This window comes from Mercenaria mercenaria, chromosome 5 (genome assembly GCF_021730395.1).
Source record: "Mercenaria mercenaria strain notata chromosome 5, MADL_Memer_1, whole genome shotgun sequence".
Classification (NCBI taxonomy): domain Eukaryota; kingdom Metazoa; phylum Mollusca; class Bivalvia; order Venerida; family Veneridae; genus Mercenaria; species Mercenaria mercenaria.
Window position 1 is genome coordinate 79,647,281 of NC_069365.1, and position 22,697 is coordinate 79,669,977.

At 34.6% G+C, this 22,697-nt stretch overlaps 1 long non-coding RNA gene across 2 annotated transcripts; it reads right to left on the reverse strand.

Moving 5' to 3' along the window:
- Positions 1-3,207: 3,207 nt before the first annotated feature.
- On the reverse strand, positions 3,208-17,002 carry LOC128557172 (uncharacterized). 2 transcript variants are annotated; one of them, XR_008371087.1, is made up of 4 exons: positions 16,905-17,002; positions 6,368-7,695; positions 3,991-4,318; positions 3,208-3,538 (listed from the first exon to the last, which is right to left on the reverse strand). It is a non-coding gene; the product is annotated as an uncharacterized LOC128557172 (long non-coding RNA). The 2 variants fall into 2 exon arrangements; XR_008371086.1 differs by having other exon boundaries at positions 3,208-4,318.
- Positions 17,003-22,697: the final 5,695 nt, after the last annotated feature.

The window sequence follows — 22,697 nt, forward strand, 5'->3', positions numbered from 1 at the left end:
GTATTAATCAATCTACAAAACATTACAGATTTTAATACGTTCTCTAGTTTGCTTATTTATTTCATCGTTTACAATTAATTGTCTTGTTTCAGACTCTGTCTATGTATACATGTAGTTTGTTCTTTTTCGTATGGAGTTGCCGCAATACCAGTGCTTAGGTAATCGATACATTTTTTCCCACTTGCTGTGAGTACTTTAGCTACCAACTTAGTTTATACATAATTTATTTTAGGTCGTTTGTGAAGGAAGTTCTATAACTTATATTAATTACTCTCGACACCTCATTCCTGATGGAATCCATCGCCACGAGGGTAGGAAAGAAGAGGCCAGTTTCCCTTTTTTAATGCTGAGCGCCAAGCAAGGGAGCTACTGGTACCATTTTTCACGTCTTTGATATGACGCGGCCGGGGATGGAACCCACGACCTCCCGCACTCGAAGCGGACGCTCTACCACTAGGCTATCGAAGCTACCAACTTGTGTCTTACCATTGCCACATTGATCAAGGAGAACATCCGATGTTGAAGAAAAAATATACTTCCCTTTTCGTCTTTTCAGAAAATTTATGTTACTTACAACTTGCTATATTTTATCTTTCCTTTTGCTTACACACGGGAAAAGAGTATATACTTTATAGCATTATTAACTTTATCTGGATATTAACTAATCATTTAAATCGAGCTGTATTCGCATGGTATGGTATACCATAACATAATCTACAACTGGTCAAGCTTATGGCACAACATACTGATATTTTGTGTTTGAATTCCAAGCAGGACAGTCGGGACTGCGGTACGGGTTTTAGGCATTACATCAAGCCGAATCTACTGACACCAATATTGTGTGAGATAAAACACCAAGTAAGTACATGAACACAATGACGAATGTTTCGAATGTTGTAACAATAATGCTTTCAAAGTGATGGTATTTCTAAAACGCATTCGAATACTGTTTTAATCTTAATAATAATTGTTTGTTTTGTTCATGATATGATAATGTACTAAAAAATGATGTTATTTATAGGCCGGAGTCGCTCACCTGGCATATAGCGACTAGCTCGAATGAATCTTAAGTGTTTGAAATTCTATGGGTGTTCAAAAGTTCTGCATTTCTGTTTTTTTTTCTTTCATTTACAGACACAACGTATTTGATCAAATCGTTACTGAGAACATACGCCCCGACTGGTGACCCCGAGATCCGTAGATCTGCGCTCTCCCTTTTGAGCTATGCGGGTGGCCTTTCATTTACAGATGGTATGATATGTAATTTAATATCCTGTTCAATTGTTATACCATTTTCAACTTTCTTTTATTTACATTTAAATTCGGCTGCCAATTTGAGCGTAAGTTACGTTTGCTTTTTCATTGGCAGAATGATATTCCGTTTCTACTGCAATTCAATAAAAAGTATACACTCCTTAAAATTGATCTTGCAAACTCTTGATGGTGATGTATTTTAATCAGTCATCTGTGAAAACTATGTTTTAGTGCAATGGCTATTTATATACACTGTTCGTTCAAACTGAATTTAGGGTAAACGTGACGTTGACTAGCTACATACGCGTTTAAAGATTGACTGTGCCTGGAAAACGAAACAGAATATACCTTAACTTGCAAAGAAATCATTCAATTTTGAAAGTATTTGAAGGTATATATGTTTTTATTTTTTGTTGGGTTTAACGTCGCACCGACATAATCATAGGTCATATGGCGACTTTCCAGCTTTGATGGTGGAGAAAGACCTCAGATGCCCCTCCTTGCATTATTTCATCACGGGCGGGCACAAGGGTAGAACCACCGGCCTTCCGTAAACCAGCTGACGGTTTCCTTACATGAAGAATTCAACACATCGAGTGAGGCTCGAACCCACATCGGTGAAGGACAAGTGATTCTAAGTCAGCGACCTTAACTACTCGGTCCCTGAGGCTCCTGAAGGTATATGTTTAGTATTTATAGTAATATATTAGGAAATACAGTTATAAATAATGAATAATATATGTATATATCAAACAATTACTGTATCGGATCTTTATGCACTACGTAAATGATAAAGTTGAAGTTAGCCTCTGGGTTATATGTATGAAATATGTTACTAGAAGAATGTCGTCAAAATTGCGTAAGTGACACTCGAGTATGTCACTCAGTCATGAAGTCGATTAGAGTAAACTTGGGTTATATGGGACACCTTTGGGAAGATGGTAGCATATTTAAGGTATTAGGCCCATAATAGAGTACCTCCTTTTTGAAGAGTATTCAATTCCTACCATAAACCTACTTTGACAGCAATTTTCAGGGGGGCGTAAGTTCAAGCCCTACTGGGACCAATTTTTTCCCCCTTGTTTTCCTTTTTTTCTAGTAAGTTTTTACTTCTTTCAAGACTTGTTATTGATTTATTGTACAAAAATGGAAAAAAATCATTTGATATGCGATTTCTTGCTGTTAAAAGTGAATTTACCTCTAAAACAGAAGGGGTATAGTTAGACATCTTTAAAAATACTGAGTTACATGCGGTAAAAGTTCTCTATTTTGCCTTCATTCTTTAGATTACATATTGTGGAAGAAATGTAGGTAGGTTTTATTTCTGCCCCAAGGTTATTTTTGAATGAAGTGAGCAAAATTCAAAACAGACCCGCAGGATTCGACCATAATTTTTCAATATTGGAGTTGGAATTCTGTCTGATTAAATCCGTTTACTCGAGGCACCCTAGAAAAAATGATATTGACAGTTTTTATTCTAAGTTTTATGATTGTTTACCAATAGTTTGATGTTTCTTTCATAAAAAATAATGGAATAATAAATTCTCTGAAAACGTTTTGGATAAAGGTCACCACTTTGAAATTTGTCCCTACTTGAGCTTTAGGAAATACCATAAATTACACAAAATTTATAAAAAACGGCACGGTAAAAGTTTTTAAAAATTTGCATATAAGTGCGAAGCATGGTCAACTGTAAGAATATACCAAGCAAATGCCATTTTTTAAACATTACTATTAGGGGCCTAATACCTTAAGCTACGCCACGATTTACTTCGGCATACCTTTGTTTTTACGTACGGCTTATATTGCTCGATCTAATAAAACACGCAGTCCGATAATGACCAACTTACTTAGCAGGTTGTAAATGTTTTTGTTTGATAATGTATGGAAGTAGGGTATCGGACGTTTACTAGATTGTATCGGACAGCAAAACCGACTTTAAAAAAAATCATATTTTATTTAAATCTTCTAGATCTATTCATTTTACATCATATAATACATGTGTGTATTGTAAAGTTTAACAATACATGTAATATGAATAATTTTCATTTCCGTTTCAAATTTCACAACAGTCTGTCCACTTAACAGTGTTCCTTATATCATAATAAACGTTCGCAATTGTTTCACTCTGAATCGGCTTGATATTTTCTTTCATGGCGTTTTTCATCTTCTTTTCTTTTTTTTTCATTAGTCTGGCGTGTTTTCTTCTTCCTTCTTATATGCTTCTTCTTTCTTCTTCTTAATTTCCATCTTCTCTCTAACAATCTCATCACTGGTTAGCAGCCTAAACAAAAAAGGAATTATGTCGGGAACTTACACAAACAAATCGATTTGTGCTCCTTATAAATCGACTGCAATTATTAGGAATATTTTTGTGATTGACTGCATGATGTTTGCCCTGTATATGGTTTAGAAACGCAAATCAACATTATTCTGATATATAAACACCCTTATCATGGTGGAGCGATATTTATGTTTTACGTACAAACTTTACAACCTGGTAACGAATGCGTTAAAAGCTGTCGGCAATATAAAACATTTTAAAGCCTGTACTTTACGTTTTTTGTTTAGTAATAACTTGATTGGCAAACATTGGCATATTATTTTTTGTGTTTGGTATTTTAACTCATATCAAAGATTGAGTATTTTGGCCGATTTGGAATGTTATAAACCTTTTTTTCAAAGGGCGCATGCATATCTATGTGACGTCAGCTTTATTTTTGAAGACTTGCTTACTGGCTTGATTGGCATGGGGAGCACAAATATGCGATCAGTTTCTTCGCTAGGAGATGTTCGTAAGATGTTCGTAAGAGTATCTTGTAGCAACTCCGGCGTGGTGACTTGACACACATTCTTCTGTAACTGACCGATGGAAAATATGGGTGATTCCATTGTGGCAAAAGTGGGCAACTCTATTGTGTGTTAATTTGATTCTTGTACAAACCCACTGCCTTCAACGTTGACATGCATTCCGAACCGCATTATTCACTTCTGCAGCGGTTACCGACTCTAACGTTAATGTTCCGCTGTCGTCTGCTGTTCCCAGTAGTTGAGCACCAAATTCCTAAACGAAACAGTGCTTTTATAATAATAACATGTTATTTTTATTATTAACATACAATAATATGTTATTTTTTATTATTAATATATAATACTACAAGTAGTAGTGGTGGCAGTGGAAGATTGTAGCGCTAACGGTATCAGTAGCAGTAGTGAATAAGTTGACGGCTAATGTCGACTACCCGTGTCAAGAAGGACGACAAGTTCATTATTACTGTTAACTCTCTCAATATCAATTATTGTACTATATTAGAGTTCTTGCGCATCTAGTAAATACTCTAGTATGAGTTATTATGTAATGAACATATATTTTTACTTTTTAAAATTGTATTACATACAGATCAGCTCACGCGGAAAACCCATTCTACTCGATCCTCGGAGGATGGCCAAAACGAGTACCAAGGCTCCGACTCGAAGTTTCTTCGAGTCAGCCATTTTCCGTCAAGGAATTTCGCTATCTGACTCCGAGGATTTATGCGAAGTCACTCGAAGGAAATCCTCGGAGTGACTCGAGATGAAATCCAATTAGCGGAATACACACCTACATTTGTATATTGGTTTCTTTTGTTTCCGAGTCACTTGACGGAATTCCTTCGGGTGACTCCGAGACGAATAATTAATTACCTATACAAATTTAAATGAGCCTTCGAGTAACTTCGAGGACAGATTTCAGATTACTCGGAGCAGGATGATTATATTTTGCATAGTGATACTCGAAATAACACAATATTTGTAAATAAAAATAATACTGAATTGTAATTAAAAATAATAATGAAGTATTTTTATCTTACTTTAAAATAAACCAAATGTGTCTGTTTACTTATGATATTTTTATACTTTTTGAATGGATACGGTAGTAGTATTTTTATCCTATTTATAATTCCTTCCAATTGAATAAAAGAAAGATCACTTTCATGATGAAAATTAATCATTTCTCCTATAATTTTCATTAATTAATAAAAGTCACTTTTCTTTCACGGCCTTTATCTTAACGTTTATCTAGTATCATGCAGTTTCTAATTTAGTCCATTTTACATCAATTTATTTCTAAATTTAATTTGCACTGTCAGAAACTATTTCAATATTATATTTAACAAATTCTGTTTAGTTTTATATATTTCTTAATACTTAACAATTTACTTTTCTAGCGGGCGTAATTTTAAAGTTTATCTAGTTATAAAGTATTCATAATTTAGTGCATTTTTATGACCTTATTTCTATTCGCAAAGTCAGAAATTATTTCTATATCATCATTCAACAAAGCAGTTTCCTTTAACGGCGCTCATTTGGAAATTTGTTTAATTATATATGATAAATAATTTATTCCGTTCTACATAAATTTACTTCTAAATCTAATTCGCATGTATTTCAATATCATTCTAAACAATTTACTTTTAGCGGGTGTTATTTTAAAATTTATATAGTTATAAATTATTTTTAATTTAGTGCATAAATTATAAATAATTACACTTTTTTCCTAAATTTAATTCGAAAAGTCAGAAATTATTTCACTTTCCTTTAACGGCGATGATTTCAAAGTTTTTTTAATTTCGTATGATTAATAATTTAGTTTATTATAAATAAATATACTTCTTAATCTTATTCTCAGGTTCAGAAACTATTTCAATATCAAAATTCAAAACAGTTTCATACATTCAAATAAAAAAACAAGCTAATTATGTAAAAACAATCCGTCCAAGTAAGGAAATACTGCCTCGAAGTTTCGTCAAATCATCTCGCGGCACTCGAAATGACCGATTTATTGTTTATTACAGACTCGGAGTCGCGCGGAGTGGCCATAAAATACCGGAAATCATTAAAGTGTTACCTGTATATTTTCGACTCGGAGTTCCGTCAAGTAATTTCTCGGAGTGACTCGACGAAATTCCGTTAAAGTAATAAAACTATAACAGTCGGTACTCCGAGTCAGAATTGGGCAGTACTCGGAGACATTCCTCGCTAGGCAAGATTTTTCCTTCGAGGAAAAACGGAAAGTGGGTTTTCCGCGTGAGCTGATCTGTATGTATATGTAAAACCCACATTAGATACTTACATCGTAAAGGTCAGATATTTACGTCATACAGGTGTCCCTCTTCAAGTTGACTGTTAGACTCGATGGCCACTTCATTCTTTTGCATTGGGTGCTCTTGGTCTCTGTTTGAAGCAGACTCGTCGAGGGCATTGCTGAAAGTAGTGGAGTTGAGTTCACAGGGCAAGGTGTCATTATTGGGTATGGTTGATATGTCAGGCGGATAAATACCACATGCCGAGAACCCTTTTGTTATGTTATGTTTTGTAAATGTCCTTTCATACGCATACTTGAAAAGACTAGGCCACACATATTTACATACCAAGTTGTTCGGAGATTATGGCATGAACGTCGTCCTTCCTAGAAAAAGGACCAAACGCTGTCTTATCATGGGGATTTAACCATTGCGTAGTGTGCGAAGGTAGTACCAACAATGTTATGTTGTCCACTCTCGCGCATTCTATGATGTCTAAGTTTCATGAGAGCTATGGCTATCTAAGATAAGAATCTGGGGTCTGTGTTGGCTATGTAAGGGACAAAGACACTTTTGAACCACTTCGTGCCCAGACACACACCCATCCACCCCTTTGTTGGACGTGTCCTTTTTGTACCAAATGGACCATCAGTCACAATAAATGTGCTGAGTGACTTTTTTATTTTCGCTTTGGCCACAACCATAAGGGGGACGTCTTGACCTGCGGCGTTTACGCACGCTGTAACAGTTATAGATTCCCTAGAATTTCCAACCCACCCAGGGACATTTCGCAGCCCCTTTGCCGCGAACACGCGTATATGCTTATGGGTTAATGAAACGGACGTCTCGTCCATATTCCAGATACAGTTGGGTTTGTCATTTAAATTCAAATTGTTAATTGTATGTTCTAGCTCTTAAAAGTATTTATCGGTCACCATTTGGTTTAACATCCGACTTCGAACCGTAGAGAGTGCTGTTTGTGATCTAAGACTGATAGAATTTCTTTTAATAAAACTGTTCACCCAGTCATCACCAGGAACGGCGTTTTTAAACGGTGTTTTGAGACACATGGTCGTTGCTAATCGTACAGCCTTCGCTTTCAATTGCTGCCTATCAATGCCGAACTCCATTTCCGCTGCTTCCTTAACATTGTCGGCAAGCATACGCTCAGCATAAGCAGGAAAGACAAGCTGCTTTCCGGGTGTGGTCGTGGTCTCCACTCGGGCACTTATCATGTCATGCAAAGTTGACCTGGGGACATTAAATGTTGCGGCCGCTTTGCGAACACTCAGGTTTCCGAGGTTAACCTCAGTCACAGCCCGTTCCATATCAGCCCTGACATACCGACATCTGATGTCTTTCCCCGTTTTAGGCATATCTGGAATAATATAACTATTATATGACATATGAGCTTATATAAAAATATTTTACATACTGGACAGGAAAAGATCAGTGTTGACTTTTGACCTTCAGAAATGACCTTGACCTTTGCACTAGGAGTCTGGGTATTGCACATGACACATTGTCTCATTATGGTGAACATCTGTGTCAAGTTATATTAAAATCAATTAATTGATGACAGAGTTATGGACCGGAAAGGAAAAAGAGTCCTATGGACCTTTGACCTCTGACAGTGACCTTGACCTTTGAGTTAGGGATAAGGGGTTGCATAAGACATGTTGGAAAACATTTGTGCTAAGTCATATTAAAATCCCTTCATGGATGACAAGGTTATTGATCATACAAGGAAAAAAAACCCTATCGACCTTTGACCTCCAAGTGTGACCTTGACCTTTAAGTTAGGGGTCTGGGAGTTGCGCATGACACATCGTCGTATTATGGGGGTACATTTGTGACAAGTAATATTAAAATCCCTTTAAGGATTGTTGAGTTACAGACCGGACAGGAAAAAAGACCTTTGGCCTTTGACTTCCAAGTGTGACCTTGAAATTTGAGGTAAGGGTCCGGGTTTTTCACTTGACATGTTGTCTTATCCAGGGGAATATTTGTACCAAACTGATATTTAAATCCTGTTTTGAATGACAAAGTTATAGACCGGACAGGAAAAATCCGTATTGACCTTTGATCTCCAAGTGTGACCTTGACCTTTAAGGTAGGGTTGTGGATTTTGCGCATGAGATGTCGTCTTATCATGGGAAACATGAAACATTATATGCTAAGTAATATTGTAATCCTTTGATGGATGACAGAGTTATAGACCGGACACAAAACAGACCCTGTTCATGCCATGCTAACATTTGACTGCCAAGTGTGACCTTGTCCTTTAAGCTAGGGGTCTGAAAGTTGTGCATGACATATCATCTTATTATGGGGTACATTTGTGCCAAGTAATATTAAAATCCCTTCATGGATGACAGAGTTATTGACCGGACAGAAAAAAGAGCCCTGTTGATCTTTGATCTCAAATTGTGACCTTGGCCTTTAAGCTAGGGGTCCGGGTTTTGCGCATGACATTTTGACTCATCATGGGGAACATTTGTGCCAAGTAGTATAAAAATCCCTTAATGAATGACAGAGTTATGGACCGGACACGAAATTGTGGACGGACGACGTAATGACGGACGGAATGACGGACGGACGGACGGAAAAGCGCAATCATATAGTCCCCGAAACTGGTTTTCAACCAGTAGGAGACTAATAAGAGCAGTAAGTTCAAACTGACCGTAGATTAATGATCATAGACACAGTTAAAGGTCGCTAGGATTGTGTCCGATAAACCCCAATGGTAGAAACTTTAAATTTTAACAGCTGGGGATTATCGGACATTTTTGGTATGTTTTAGGAATTAATAGGCTTTTGTGGCATGTATACATGTTCCTGGAACATATATTTATATAACGTTTACAAAACAATACAAAGATATTTCGTCGTGGCTGCGTACTTGGTGCGTAAATGTGACGTTTCAAATTGCGCGCCAGTAGTAACTTTCATCAAGATTGTGAAAGGGGCTTCATTCTTAGGAAACTCTTCCCAACCAAAATTGCCATTTCAAAACGTTTACCAATCGTTTTGCCGCTTACACTCCATATCAAGTTTATTTATTAAAAATGTAAACAAGTAAACATTGAGCGTTGGCAGTGTTGGGATTACACGTGGTGGTGCAATTTTCGTAATGTCTGATACTTTGATTACATTACATGTTGGTTAATTACATGTTACAAATATTTATTGAAAAATTACGTCGTACTTATTACATTCCTTTTAGTTTTACTGCATTGCGATTAACTTTAATTTGAGGGTGTCGATAAAGATTTCTCACTTTTTTTTACAATTGAAGTAACTTGTCCAAACTATGATTCGTTTTCAAGTCATGGCTATTTGAATATTTTACTTGTATGGGCTAGGTGGCGTACGATTGTGTAACTTGAATGTGTAACTGCGTAGTTTAAATGAAAATCGCTAAATCAAGTAATATGACACAACACACTAGTTTCCGCTACTGTTCAACCTCCGATCAAATGTTTTAATTTAAAATGTTGAAATAATTTGAAATAAACAGATTACTTGCTCTTTACTAAAATCTTAACACGACGTCGATGTACAAAGCAAATGACGTCAGTCTAAAACAAAACGTCTTGGCACCTTAAGGCCCTCGATGGTGCGTTATGTAAAGGAAAATGCAGAAAGTTACTACTTGCCAACGAAATATTGGATTTAAAAATAAATAATATTATAAAATAGTAAAAACGTTATTGCCACAATACGGGAAATGTTTGAATTCCATTCGTAAAACAGATAAGAAATGCAAAATATCAGTATATTTTAATATACTAATATATTCTATATAAATAAAAAATATTGACCTATTAATTAATACTCTGTAGAACTAGACGACACTCTTCTTCAAGTAAATATGTATAACAACACAAAATAATCATATCAGTTCTCAGTCCAATTACTCATCACATTTCCCTTTGTTTATTTGAAACATTATACTATGTAAGAGTAAAAGGATTTTTGGGTTAAGTTAAACGTCATTTCAACGGAAGCAGTGTTGTTAAGTTTATATGATATTTATGTTGTCTTGTATGTAAGTGGAGTTTCCTACTACCTAACTCTTTGGGCGCCCCCTCCCTTTGGACATACCCATCCCCCAACAACCCCCAATCTTTCCCCTATTTTTTCCGTTTTCATATAATTTAGATGTATTATACTGATAAGAATTTGAAGCAGCCCGTGCACTTTACGTTTCCATTACAGTTTCGATCTTTTGGTTGGCCTACTTTCCGGTGTGTGGCTCTGGCTTTGTTTGCTGTTCTCGGTGATTTCAAAGATTCTCGAGGGCCCTCGATAATGTTGTTAAAAATTCTGGCCCAAACCTTTTGTATATTTACATTGATGTATTTATGTATGCTTGTAGTATGAGTTGAATAGAATATGTATATTTATACAATAAGATATGATTGAACTTAGGGTTCGATTGTTACTTTTTTATTTCAAATAATTCTAAGCCCGATAAAGTGTCATGTTACTTGGAAAAATACCGTTTTCCAAAATATGTATTAATTTTTTAGAAAATATCCAAAACCTGATTTCATATTCATAAATACATTCTAGTGACTTTTCCACATCGTCTCTTAAAACATTAATGGAATGAAACTATCATTTAAATGAACCGGAAGTATACGCAACTGTGCTGCTGAGTAGATACAAACACGTTTAAAATCCATATTTCATTCGTTCGAAGGAAAAATGTCCGTTTGAAATGCAAAATAATAATTGTTGTGATATCATGCCCAACTTTGAGCGTGAAATATACGAGAACCGCAACTCTTGTCGGTATTGATTTTTTGCCTTGGGCGCCGTTGTAGTTGTTTCCCTTTACACTAAAATATCGAACCTGCTGTTTGGCATTTATAGGTAAACTCGGCTTTACATTTTCGAGCAACGCATCTTAGTTAGACAGAATTATTGAAGCATGCAAATTAAAGCAGAATATAACACATCTTTAAGCTACTGTAATTAATTGTATTTTATGGACTTTGCTAGATACCGACATTGTTCCATGAGTTATAAATAATTATATTATATTAAACAATAAGTAAAATGTACGATTTTACAGTAAAAATACTTGTTTATCATGCGTATGTAATGTTGATTTTCTGTCCTGTATATGCTGAGTGAAGTTATAAGTTTCGTTGAATGCATGGACCGAAAATATAAAAATAAAAAATGCCACTTTTCAGTGGTAAAGGATATACATAAAACATCACACAAAACGATTCCCTTTCTTTCAAATCCCTTTTGAAAGCCTTTCCCCTTTTTGCTGTGAAACGTGATGTTGTAAAATTATGTTCTAGAGTTATTTTTTTTTAAATTATCGCCCTGAAAATTTCGATTTTGACAATTACAACATATTGACTGTAAGTGTTTTACGCGTGATGTTTTATGGACCTTTGCGAATACACCGGATGGAGACCAGTTAAACCCCCCAGGCTATGCTAATTACCACCAAAATACGTCTGTAATAAAAATCATCAACTGAGACATACAGTAGAGATGTTCTGCCATATATATCTTCTTAAAACAGATATTTATTTATTAAATTATTTATCGGCAAATTGATCATAGATGTACTTTTTTTTTTACTTATTATATATTTTTGCATAAAATTTTAGATGGGTGTAGAACATTATAAAAGAAATTTAGGTGACGGTTAAGCAGTTTGTTTCAGAATAGTTTCGAACAGCTGGACAATACAACCTAAACTGAATTAAGCACATATATACATTTTGGCAATTTCTAGTGTCATGTGTGTTTTAAATGCCTAGATCCACTACTATATAAGTTCAACATTTCATTTGAGTCATCTTTGTGCACATTTACATTATACATACATTTGTTTAAAAGAAACAACAACACATTTTATAATTGTCTAAAACACATACTATCTTACATTTTATAATTAACCTAAAGTATCTATTTGCTATTAAAAATTATTGTATTACAATAAAACTTCACTTTTTCACAATATTCGCAGTAAGACCATAAAACATTCTACACGATAAAACGACCTATTTGGACAAACTACTAAGTAAATTTCTTAGAAGCGCATTGTCACGGCTTCGTATGTTCGCGCACAGGCTTCGCATCGAGTCCGGAAGGTACGGGAGAGATCGCTTAGAGCGCCACGAAAGAGTCTGTTTGCTCTGTGATTCAAACGGGATAGAAGACGAGTATCACTTTGTGATTGTGTGCCAAGCGTTAGAATATTTGCAAGTACAATTCATCAAGCGTTACTATTATATCCGCCCGAGTATGTTTAAATTTACGCAACTACTTCAATCCAAGAATAAAAAAAACTTTAAAGAATCTTTGTCAATTCTTAGTTAAGGCAAATATTGCAAGAAATGAACTTACTTATTTAATGCGGTAATCATTTTCTCGTATTGTCAACCAACTATTCATACGACGTGCGTTGCGTTTACAGGACGCTTTAAAAGTTTAAAGGTCTTCCCTTTGAAACCATGTTGAAAAGGTTAAATACTTTTTTGTTACTTTAATAAAGGAAATAGTATAAGATTCATGCATGGGTTGCCTCCCCTAGTAACGACTACCTAGATGTAGTAATCCATACTTTTATTATTAATAAATGTTTCATTCTTCACTTATAGTTAATATTTAATCCATAGTATCTATGTATTTTCAATTAAAAACTGCTTTATTCTCCACTTAAAGATAAAATTCATAGAAATGTATGCACACACATTTCATTCAATTTTGCTGGTCTTAACTTGACGATTCCATAATATTTACAAAATAATACCATATCTGTATATATTTTCTTACTTCATGTGTTTAGTTCATTGACTTATACGAATTTCATTTACAATTTTGTTTGTATATAACGATGTACCAATATGTGTACAAGTTATCATAATAAAATTTTGTCTTGTCTTGTCTTGTCTTGATAAACCAATCTAAAACCCCCGTCTTATCTGCTGCTTATCAGCGATTATGTAATAGTCGCTAATTGATGGGCAATTTGGCACAATAGGGGTCCCCGTGGACCATGAAGATTTGTGGAGTAGGAATTAATTTTCCTTTATGGAATGTATAATATAGTTATAAAAATGTCTTTGTTTTCATAAAAGATTTCTGCCAATATCATGATAATGAAAAAGGTCATATACCGGTGAAAGTGATTATTGTATTTGATAAATATATACTTTTTTTTTCAATTTGAATAATAAGTTTCGTAAAGTGTACCTTTTTTCATCTTCTACTGAAATGTACGCACGGGTAAATAAATCAAATTATCACCACAGTTTATATGACCATCATTCATTAATTTGTAATTTATACTTTTACGTTCACGCAGTGATCAGTGAACGTAAAGAAGCCATGGTTGTATGTAATATTTTAGGCCCATACATAAAATTTTCGCGAAATGTTTCAATTATTGAACAGTTCATTGTAATATCGTCAAAAATTATACCGGCATACAGTTTGTAAAGCAATTACATAGAATAAATTCTAATTTCCTTTTTAATTTAATGCGGACTTTTTAAGACCAATTTATTTCCAATTAAAGATGTGACTTAAAGTTTGCCAATTCAAAAAAGTTTTACTTTTAATCATAATAAATAAATAAATAAATAAATAAAATGCTCGAACAGCATTGCCTTGTGCCGTCGTACCGTCAAGTAAATATTTGTGAAAAGCGTGCTCAAGATTGCGATTACTTCATTTTCAAATTAAAATGGAAGCAATTTGTCATAATTCAATTTTAAAATAAAAAATACCCAGATAATGTTCAGACAATGGAGAATACTTCACGAGGTTATAAAATAATGTCATTTTGATAGAAAATGTTTTTATAGCCTTTTAAAACCTGACATAACCGATCTTTTTAAAATTTCTATATAGAAATACATAGAAACCATAGTCATCAACTTCAAACAAAAATGGAAGCGGTAAGTTTTTGTATCACATCGATAAAAAATATATTGAAATAAAGGGCAAAAAATGAAGATTACTTCACGAGGTTATAAAATTTTGTTAAATAACGATAAAATACATTTTTAATGTTTGAAATATATTTTCCTATACAAATCTATAGTAAAACTGCTTATCGATAAACGTTATCAGGTCCGCGATCCGTGTATATTCAAGGGAGACTACTTTTACCGAAACTACTGGTCAGTGTATTGGAATGTTGGCCATGCAAAACAATTACCACTTAATCAATGCACATGCGACGAGTATAAATTTAAAGCATCTCTAAATTAAGTAGTTTTTCACTATAAGTAAATGGAAAACAAACGTGACATTCTTGTTACTTAAGTACCACTTTCACTGATGAAGTGCTATGGTTAATGGTTAATGATATACTGCGTAAATGCAAAATTATAAAAAACGATAAAGAGAACGAAAGAAGATAGGTTTATTTTCAAAGGCAGACCTAAATGTCTATTAGAGTACGAAATCTTAGACTGTCAGTTACAGAGAGGAATTGAAATTATTGTGATCTGAAATATCCATTCTTCATGCGCTTGCTATTTCTTTTTTTTTTTTTGGTGATAAAGATTTGAATATGGTATATTGTACGTGAGCTTCTATGATACAAGAACAAGTCGACATAAATTTCCTTGTTTTAAATATATTTAACAAAAATCATGAGTAGAATCTCTTTCATCTCAGTAGTGACTTGTTGGTTTTATGTCTCTCTTAAGTGGCCACAAAGGAAGAAAATATACTTCCTAAATTTCCAACAAGGACAGTTACTTATTTTTTTATTTATGATATCCTGTTATGCTGAATTATGTGTTGAACCGCAAAAAATGTTGGAAATTTATTGTTTGCTAACTTTTTGTTTTATTTTTCAAAGATCAGGTAAGAATCAGGCTTATTTATAAATAAAAATTAAGCAGTGAAATAAATCAGGTTATTTACTACGATTAAGCATTTAATTTTATTATGTTAAGACAAAATATGAATCTAGATATGATTTCATAGTCTGTTTATATCATAGCATAAACTTTATGAAGATAAGACATTCATGAAAAAAGTTTCAACTACAAACGAACATTAATTATAACAAGAGCTGTTAGAGGACAGCAACGCTCGACAATGCAACAGCCTTGTCAATGAATGAATATTAAAGTCTAAAGAGGGGCAAATTTTGTAAACTTGCAAAACAGGGTTATGGAACCTGTACACTGCTTATCTGCTCATGACAATGGACAACTGCGTGAAGTTTCAATCCATTCCCATTAGTTGGTACTGAGATACCAGCTTACATACAAAAACTTAACCAAAAAGCTGCTAAGTCAAAAAAAGGGCATAATATTGTAAAAATGCAAAGAAGAGTTATGAAACTGTGCACTGCATGGCAGATCATGACAGGGAAGAAGTGTGTGAAGTTTCTATCTATTTCCATTAGTGGGTACTGAGATACGAGCTTACTTATAAAAACTTAACCAAAAACTGCTAAGTCGAAAAAGCGGCAAAAATTTGTAAAAGTGCAAAGTTTCAATCCATTCCCATTAGTGGATACTAAGATACCAGCTTTATATAAAACCTTAACCAAAAATTTCTAAGTCGAAAAAGGGGCATAATTTTGTAAAACAGCAAAATAGAGTTATAGAACATGTGCAATGCAAGTCAGTTTATCACAGTAAATAAGTGCGTGAAGTTTCGATCCATTCCCACCAGTGGTTACTGTGATACCAGCTTACATACAAATACTTAACCAAAACTGGACGCGGATGCCGACACCGACGCCGACGCATGGGTGAGTCCAATAGCTCTACCTATTCTTTGAATAGTCGAACTAAAATTTTAAAAAGTATGGTACATGCCTAGAAATTACTTTCAAATTCATGTCAGTATGAAGCCCATTCACATGTTTGATCCCTTATGCTATAGCTGTATGTCTGGCATATTTTACAACGTCAATGGAAAAATTTAAGCAAAATATTTATAATACACTTCTAGTAGCATGACTTCAGTAAGTATGATAAGGATGTGGGAAGATAATGATGACAAATCATATAAGAACAAAGTCCTTTTATAGACAAGAGGATAATTAACTGCAGCTATTTTTCACAATAATAAATAAATGAAATGCAATAGCCGGTAGGAACTATTACTCTGTATTATCGACTACCATGTAGAAAACGGACAAATTGATGGTTATGCACCACACACGCACACAATATCTTTAAATTGCAACTAGTCAAACTATACATTTATAATATAACATACGGTGTTAGGATAAAGAATGATAACGTACATGGGAAAATACAATGCAGTACATAGGATACAACGAAAAATTTGACAAATACGGTTTATGTGAAAAGCACATACTAAACATTACGTTGCACAACTTTCAATATAAATTTGACACCTAATACAAGTGAAACATCCTAGATTCCTCTTTCGAAATAAATAATTTACAAAAGTCAGAAAAAATTAATAAATAAGCCTGACAACTCGAAATCAGCTGATAGCTTGCAGTAAAGTAAACGTTCTTTTTTACAAAATTCTTTAGAATAAACAAAAATTTAGTAAACGAAATAACAATTCAAAAATAATACAAAAACTAACAAATATACTTCTTACCTCGATCGAGCAAAAACAATTTCCGCAAAGAATAGTTTAGAGTGACGTAATGTGGTGTGCGCTATGCATATCTAGACTTGTCAATATGTATGGTTTTTGTCCCGCCAAAAGAGCCGTGAAATTGACTATTCACCCGCGGAAGTAAATTGTACAATTTAAGGCCCTTTACAGTGGTTTTGGGGATAAAAACATAAATTGCCGAAGTTTCAAAATTAATCATTTCCTTACTACTGAACCGAATTTAATGAACTTTACATTGAGAGTTATCAGATGCAAAAAATCATGCACGGGATTATAAAACCTGATATTTACCTCAATATCTCAAAAATTTACAGAAAGATAATGCAATAACCTGTTTTTCTACTATAGATATTTTGAGGCCCGTATGTCAGTTTGTGACACACGTCCATCCTTTATTTTTTTATAATTCTCTTACATGAAAACAAAGTGACATAATACAAAAAAAGATTTCACGGGCTGCACAACATATAATACAGCCACCTGTTTACACCCGACTCAGATAATCTGCACCTACATTTTACCTACCAGGAATTGCTCTCATACTGATCCCATATGGTTGCAATGCCAAAGCCTATCTCATCAACCTGTAATTACTAAGTTTAGCTTTATTCAAATAGGTCAGCAGTTGATGATCCGCTTCTAAAGTTCTTACCAAACAAATACCAGTTGAACTTAGCCACTGCCCATACTATTGCTAAACCCTCTTTCTCTATCACTGAGTAACTTTGCTCCCTAAGTAGAATTTTCCGACAAGCATACGCTAGAGGTAATTTCTCATCTACATCTGAAGCATCTACTCTAAGTATAAATATCTTATCTAAATCTGGCAATTTCAAAATAGGCGGACCAATTAAGCTAGTCTTCAAAGTCTGGAAAGCCTTTTCATGACTTTCACCCCACTTGATAAGCTTCGGCTGACCCTTCTTCGTCAAATCTGTGAGTGGAATTGCAATGGCGGCAAAATTTGGAATAAACTTCCTGTAAATTCCGACTACACCTAAGAGTGAGCAGACTACCTTACTTGGCACTGGTTCAAGGGTCTGGACATCTTCTATCATATGCATTCTAACTTCTGAAATCCTATACAACGCTTAGACGGTTTAGCTGTTAGCTTACCTCCCTAAGTCTGGTTAGCAACTCGGTAAGTATCTATACTTATATAGTTTTGAAAACATCTCTTCCATGTCTGGCCAAAGAGCTATAAAAATAAATAGATTGGCAACTTGAAAGGCATATAGAGCAAATCTTGCCAACCTCCCGTGACAAAAAAACGAGATCTCGTAAGAGTCGTTTACCGGAAGTGGCGCTTTCTCCACGCGCCATTTTGTATGCGAAAGCAATTATTCATCGGTAAAATAATTATCACCGTATGACCATGCTTCTTTCGATGGCAAAAAAACGTGTACTTCGTGTCTTAAGACCATTTACTATTAAACTAATTTTGTTTTAGAAGCAAACGTGTATTTTAAATGTAGTTTTAAAGGTACAAATTGTAACTCCATGCTCGCCGATGTTTGTTTTTAGTAAGATATTGCCGAATCACGCTCTGACACGAGCTCACGCGAGATTACAGCCAGTTGCCATTCTGTGTATTTTATACTTCTTTGGTCTGGCATAGGCTTAGCATCGAACATCGTCACCTTGTTAAGCTGGCGGAAATCAATACAGAACCGGATACTGTCATCTTTTTTTCTAATAAGGACAATTGGAGAGGAAAACGGAGCATTTGATGGTTCTATTACTCTGAACTCCAACATTTTATCTACTTTCTCTTTCACTACTGGCTGTGAATGAAAAGGGACAGAATAACCATTTACTCTTATCGGGTCTGTAGTTGACAACTGAATGTCATGGTCAATTAAGTTGGTATTTCAATGAATATCGGTCAGTACATCTGAGAAATTTTATCAATGCTACCACCTCTTGCTTACATTCTAACGGTAACTCAGAATTTATCTTAACCTCTTTGTACGTTTCTCTACCCTGCTTTATAGGACACAATATTATATCCTTTTCTACTTTGCTCGAAATTTCATCAATACTTTCATTTAATTCTAATCTGTCGTAACCTCTTTGATCCTCCTCTACAATAGCTGCACCAACCTTACTTAAAACGCCCTTATCCGGTATAGAGTTACTATCATCGTTTCTTTCACAGTACTGCTTCAGCATGTTTGCATGGAATGTTTTCAACTTTCCGTCTACGTCTATCCTGTAATCTAGTCTATTTTTACCTCTACTACTACGTAAGGTCCTTTCTAATGTAATAACAACTTATTATGTTTCCTAGGTAACAATACAAGTACCTTACTACCTGTCTTAAACCTTCTATCTCTAGTCTTCCTATTGTAATACTTCTTGTACCTAACACTATTCTTGGCTAACTGCTGCTGGGCTATCTTACACGTATCCTCTAACTTTTCTTGCAAATCCATAACATACTGGTAAGTGGTTTTCACCTCATTATTTTCCGTCTTACCAGCCCATAGCTCTCTTAGAACAGTTATCGGTCCACGAATTGTTCTGCCGTAAAGTAACTTAAATGGAGAAAAACCCAAACTCTCTCGCGGAACATAACGATATGCAAACAACATAGCATTCAAATACCTATCCCAATCTCTGGGTCTCTCACTACACATACGACGGTGCTGTTGTCAAATGCCATAGTGACAATAACCTACTAACTTTTGCAATAAGGTCTGACGTAAACTGTGTTCCACAGTCGGTAAGCATTTCCTCTGGAACTCCCAATGCTACTCTCTCAGTTTCCGGATATCTAGAAGCATAATCTGCCATCATCAGAATCTGTTTTTCCTTTCAGTCATAGGTTTGATCGGGCTAATAATGTCAACAGCAACTTTTTTAAACGGAGTATCAATCATAGGCATCATTCCTAAAGGGACTTTGCTCACTCTGCCTTTAGTACATTACGCTGACATATACAATATGACTGACAGTATCTCCTTACATTTGACATTACCCCGGCCAGTAAAATTCACCTTAGACTCTATCACTAGTCTTTCTTACTCTTAAATGACCTGACAGTAACGAATCATGCGCAGTTTTCAGCACGGCCTCCCTAATACATTTTGGTACAATTAAATATCTACTTCTTTCTGCATTCCGGGCGGTATATTCTCTATACAACAGTTTATTTCTAACCTCAAACTTCACCTCCCCTTTACGTCTACACTGCTTACTCGTACCTTCCTCAGCCTTCTTTCTACACAAATCTAAAGTGCTATCTTTCTGTTGCTTTTCCAGAAATTCCTCTCTAGAGATATTTAGAATTTGTGACGGAACTTTAAGTTTAACTTGCTTCTTAACTTTGGTCTGCGTCATAGTTTCTACTATTGACGCTAAGCTGCTAAACTGAGGTTCTACAGCTCCCTCTACATTGCGAATTATAACATCATTTGTAGGATTGTCTACACACAACGCCCCGACAGTACCCTTGAAATATGGGCAGTCAATGTTTACTAGAGCTACCTAGTACATAAAAATCTCTTCTCAGACACACATAACATAAGTAACATCCATGTTACACTCCTGAACCTGCTTGTTACATCTATATAACACTTCTAAAGACATTTTTCGGTCGAATGTAAGAAATGGGATGTAACATACGTAACATTTTGACTACAAACAGATACCTCTTCTCAGATACACGTTACATAAGTAACATCCATGTAACACTCATGTAACACCCTTACACCCTTGTTACATCTAAATAACACTACTAAAACCGTTTTTTTTTTGGCCGAATTTAAGAAATGGGGTGCAACATGGGTAACATTTTGACTACAAATAGAGACCTCTTCTCAGACACACGTTACATAAGAAACATCCATGTCACTGTCCCGTAACATCCTTGTTACATCTATATAACACTTCTAAAGACGTTTTTTCGGCCAAATTTAAGAAATGGGATGTAACATTCGTAACGTTTTCACTACAAATAGGCACCTCTTCTCAGACACACTTAACATAAGTAACATCCATGTAACACTCCTGTAACATCCTTGTTACATCTATGTCACTCTACCAAAGTTGTTCTCTGGCCGAATGTAATGAATGGGGTGTAACATGCGTAATATTTTGACTACGAATAGATACCTCTTCTCAGACACACGTAACACAAGTAATATCCATATTACATAAGTAACATCCTTGTTACATCTATATAATACTACTAAGGACGTTTTTGGCCCATTTTAAGAAATGGGGTGTAACATGCGTATCATTTTGACTACAAATAGACACCTCTTCTCAGAGAAACGTAACATAAGTAACATCTATGCAACACACAATTATGGTACATTTTCATTGACTATCGGAGGACCTTTGATACAGTTAATTGAGATGCTTTATGGACTAAATTGGTACATTTAGGCATAAGCTGTAAAATGACTAGTATGTTTTGATGTATATATTGTAATGTTCAAGCTTGTGTAAAAATGTCAAGTAATATTAATATTTCTGATTTCTTCAATATACCTATCGGTTTGAAACATGGTGAGCCATTATCTCCCTTGCTGTTTATATTCTTTATGAATGATATTGCTGAAAATATGAATTTTGATGATTTAACTGAAAAAGATTTTGAACTTTTGTCTATGTATATGATCTTATTTTTGCTGATGACATAGTATTGTTCACTACAAATCAAGTAGTCTGCAGTCATAAATAGGTGCTATACATTATTCTGTAAAATGGGAATTAAAAATCAGGGTTTGTAAAACGAAAATGTGTATAACACTGTTTTATCCTAAGGGGTATAAAATGTTCAAAGACTCTAAAGTTTTCACTCTGTTTTATTCCATTAACGTTTCGGTCTTAAGGCCTTTATCAGTAGATGCAACAAGGATGTTACATGGATGTTACTTAAGACACGCGTGTCTGAGAAGAAGTGTCTATTTCGAGTCTATTTTCTAAGATCGGTCAGAAGATGGGTTTAGAGATGAAGTAATCAGTATAATTATTTTACGATATATACTAAAAATGCTACGTATTGTTACATTATGTTACCGAGGTTATGCTTGTAGCATATATACTAAAAATGCTACGTATTGTTACATTATGTTATCGAGGTTATGCTTGTAGCAAATGCAAAATATGTCACGAAATTGCACCAATTTTGTGCTCTATGTGAATGCACACATTCAATTAAATCAAGATCATGGGCAAAAATTTAGTGACAAAGTGAAGCCAACAAACAGCAAAAACTTACTAACTCGCGGACAATCGAACCGACAATTATTGCAATCTTTTGACACTTTAAGATAAGGGGAGTTTTTACAAGTTCAGAAATGCGTCTGTAATAAATCATTATTTATTTGTTGTGTTGAAATGATTAAAATGTATGAAATTCTATTATTATAGCATGTCCAGTTGGTTTCTATGGAAACAATTGCAAACAGAAACTGTAGCGAGAATTGCGTCGAAGGTACATGTAGACATGAGGATGGAAAATGCACCAAAGGCTGTACTGCAGGATGGAAAGGAAAACGATGTGAAAAACGTAAATATACTTAAATGAATAACAATAGTAATATTAGATTTAACTACATCTGTTGTAATCAAAAGAAATAGATATAAATCATAGCATATATGATACAGAAATATATCTACATACATTCTAGATAAGATCGTTTTTATAATATTATAGACAATTGTATGTTATTCACGAACATAAAAAGAAAAGTCAGTTTAAATCAGGTTTTATCTTATAAACCAATATTTATGCCCCTTTCAAAGAAGGAGGGGTATATT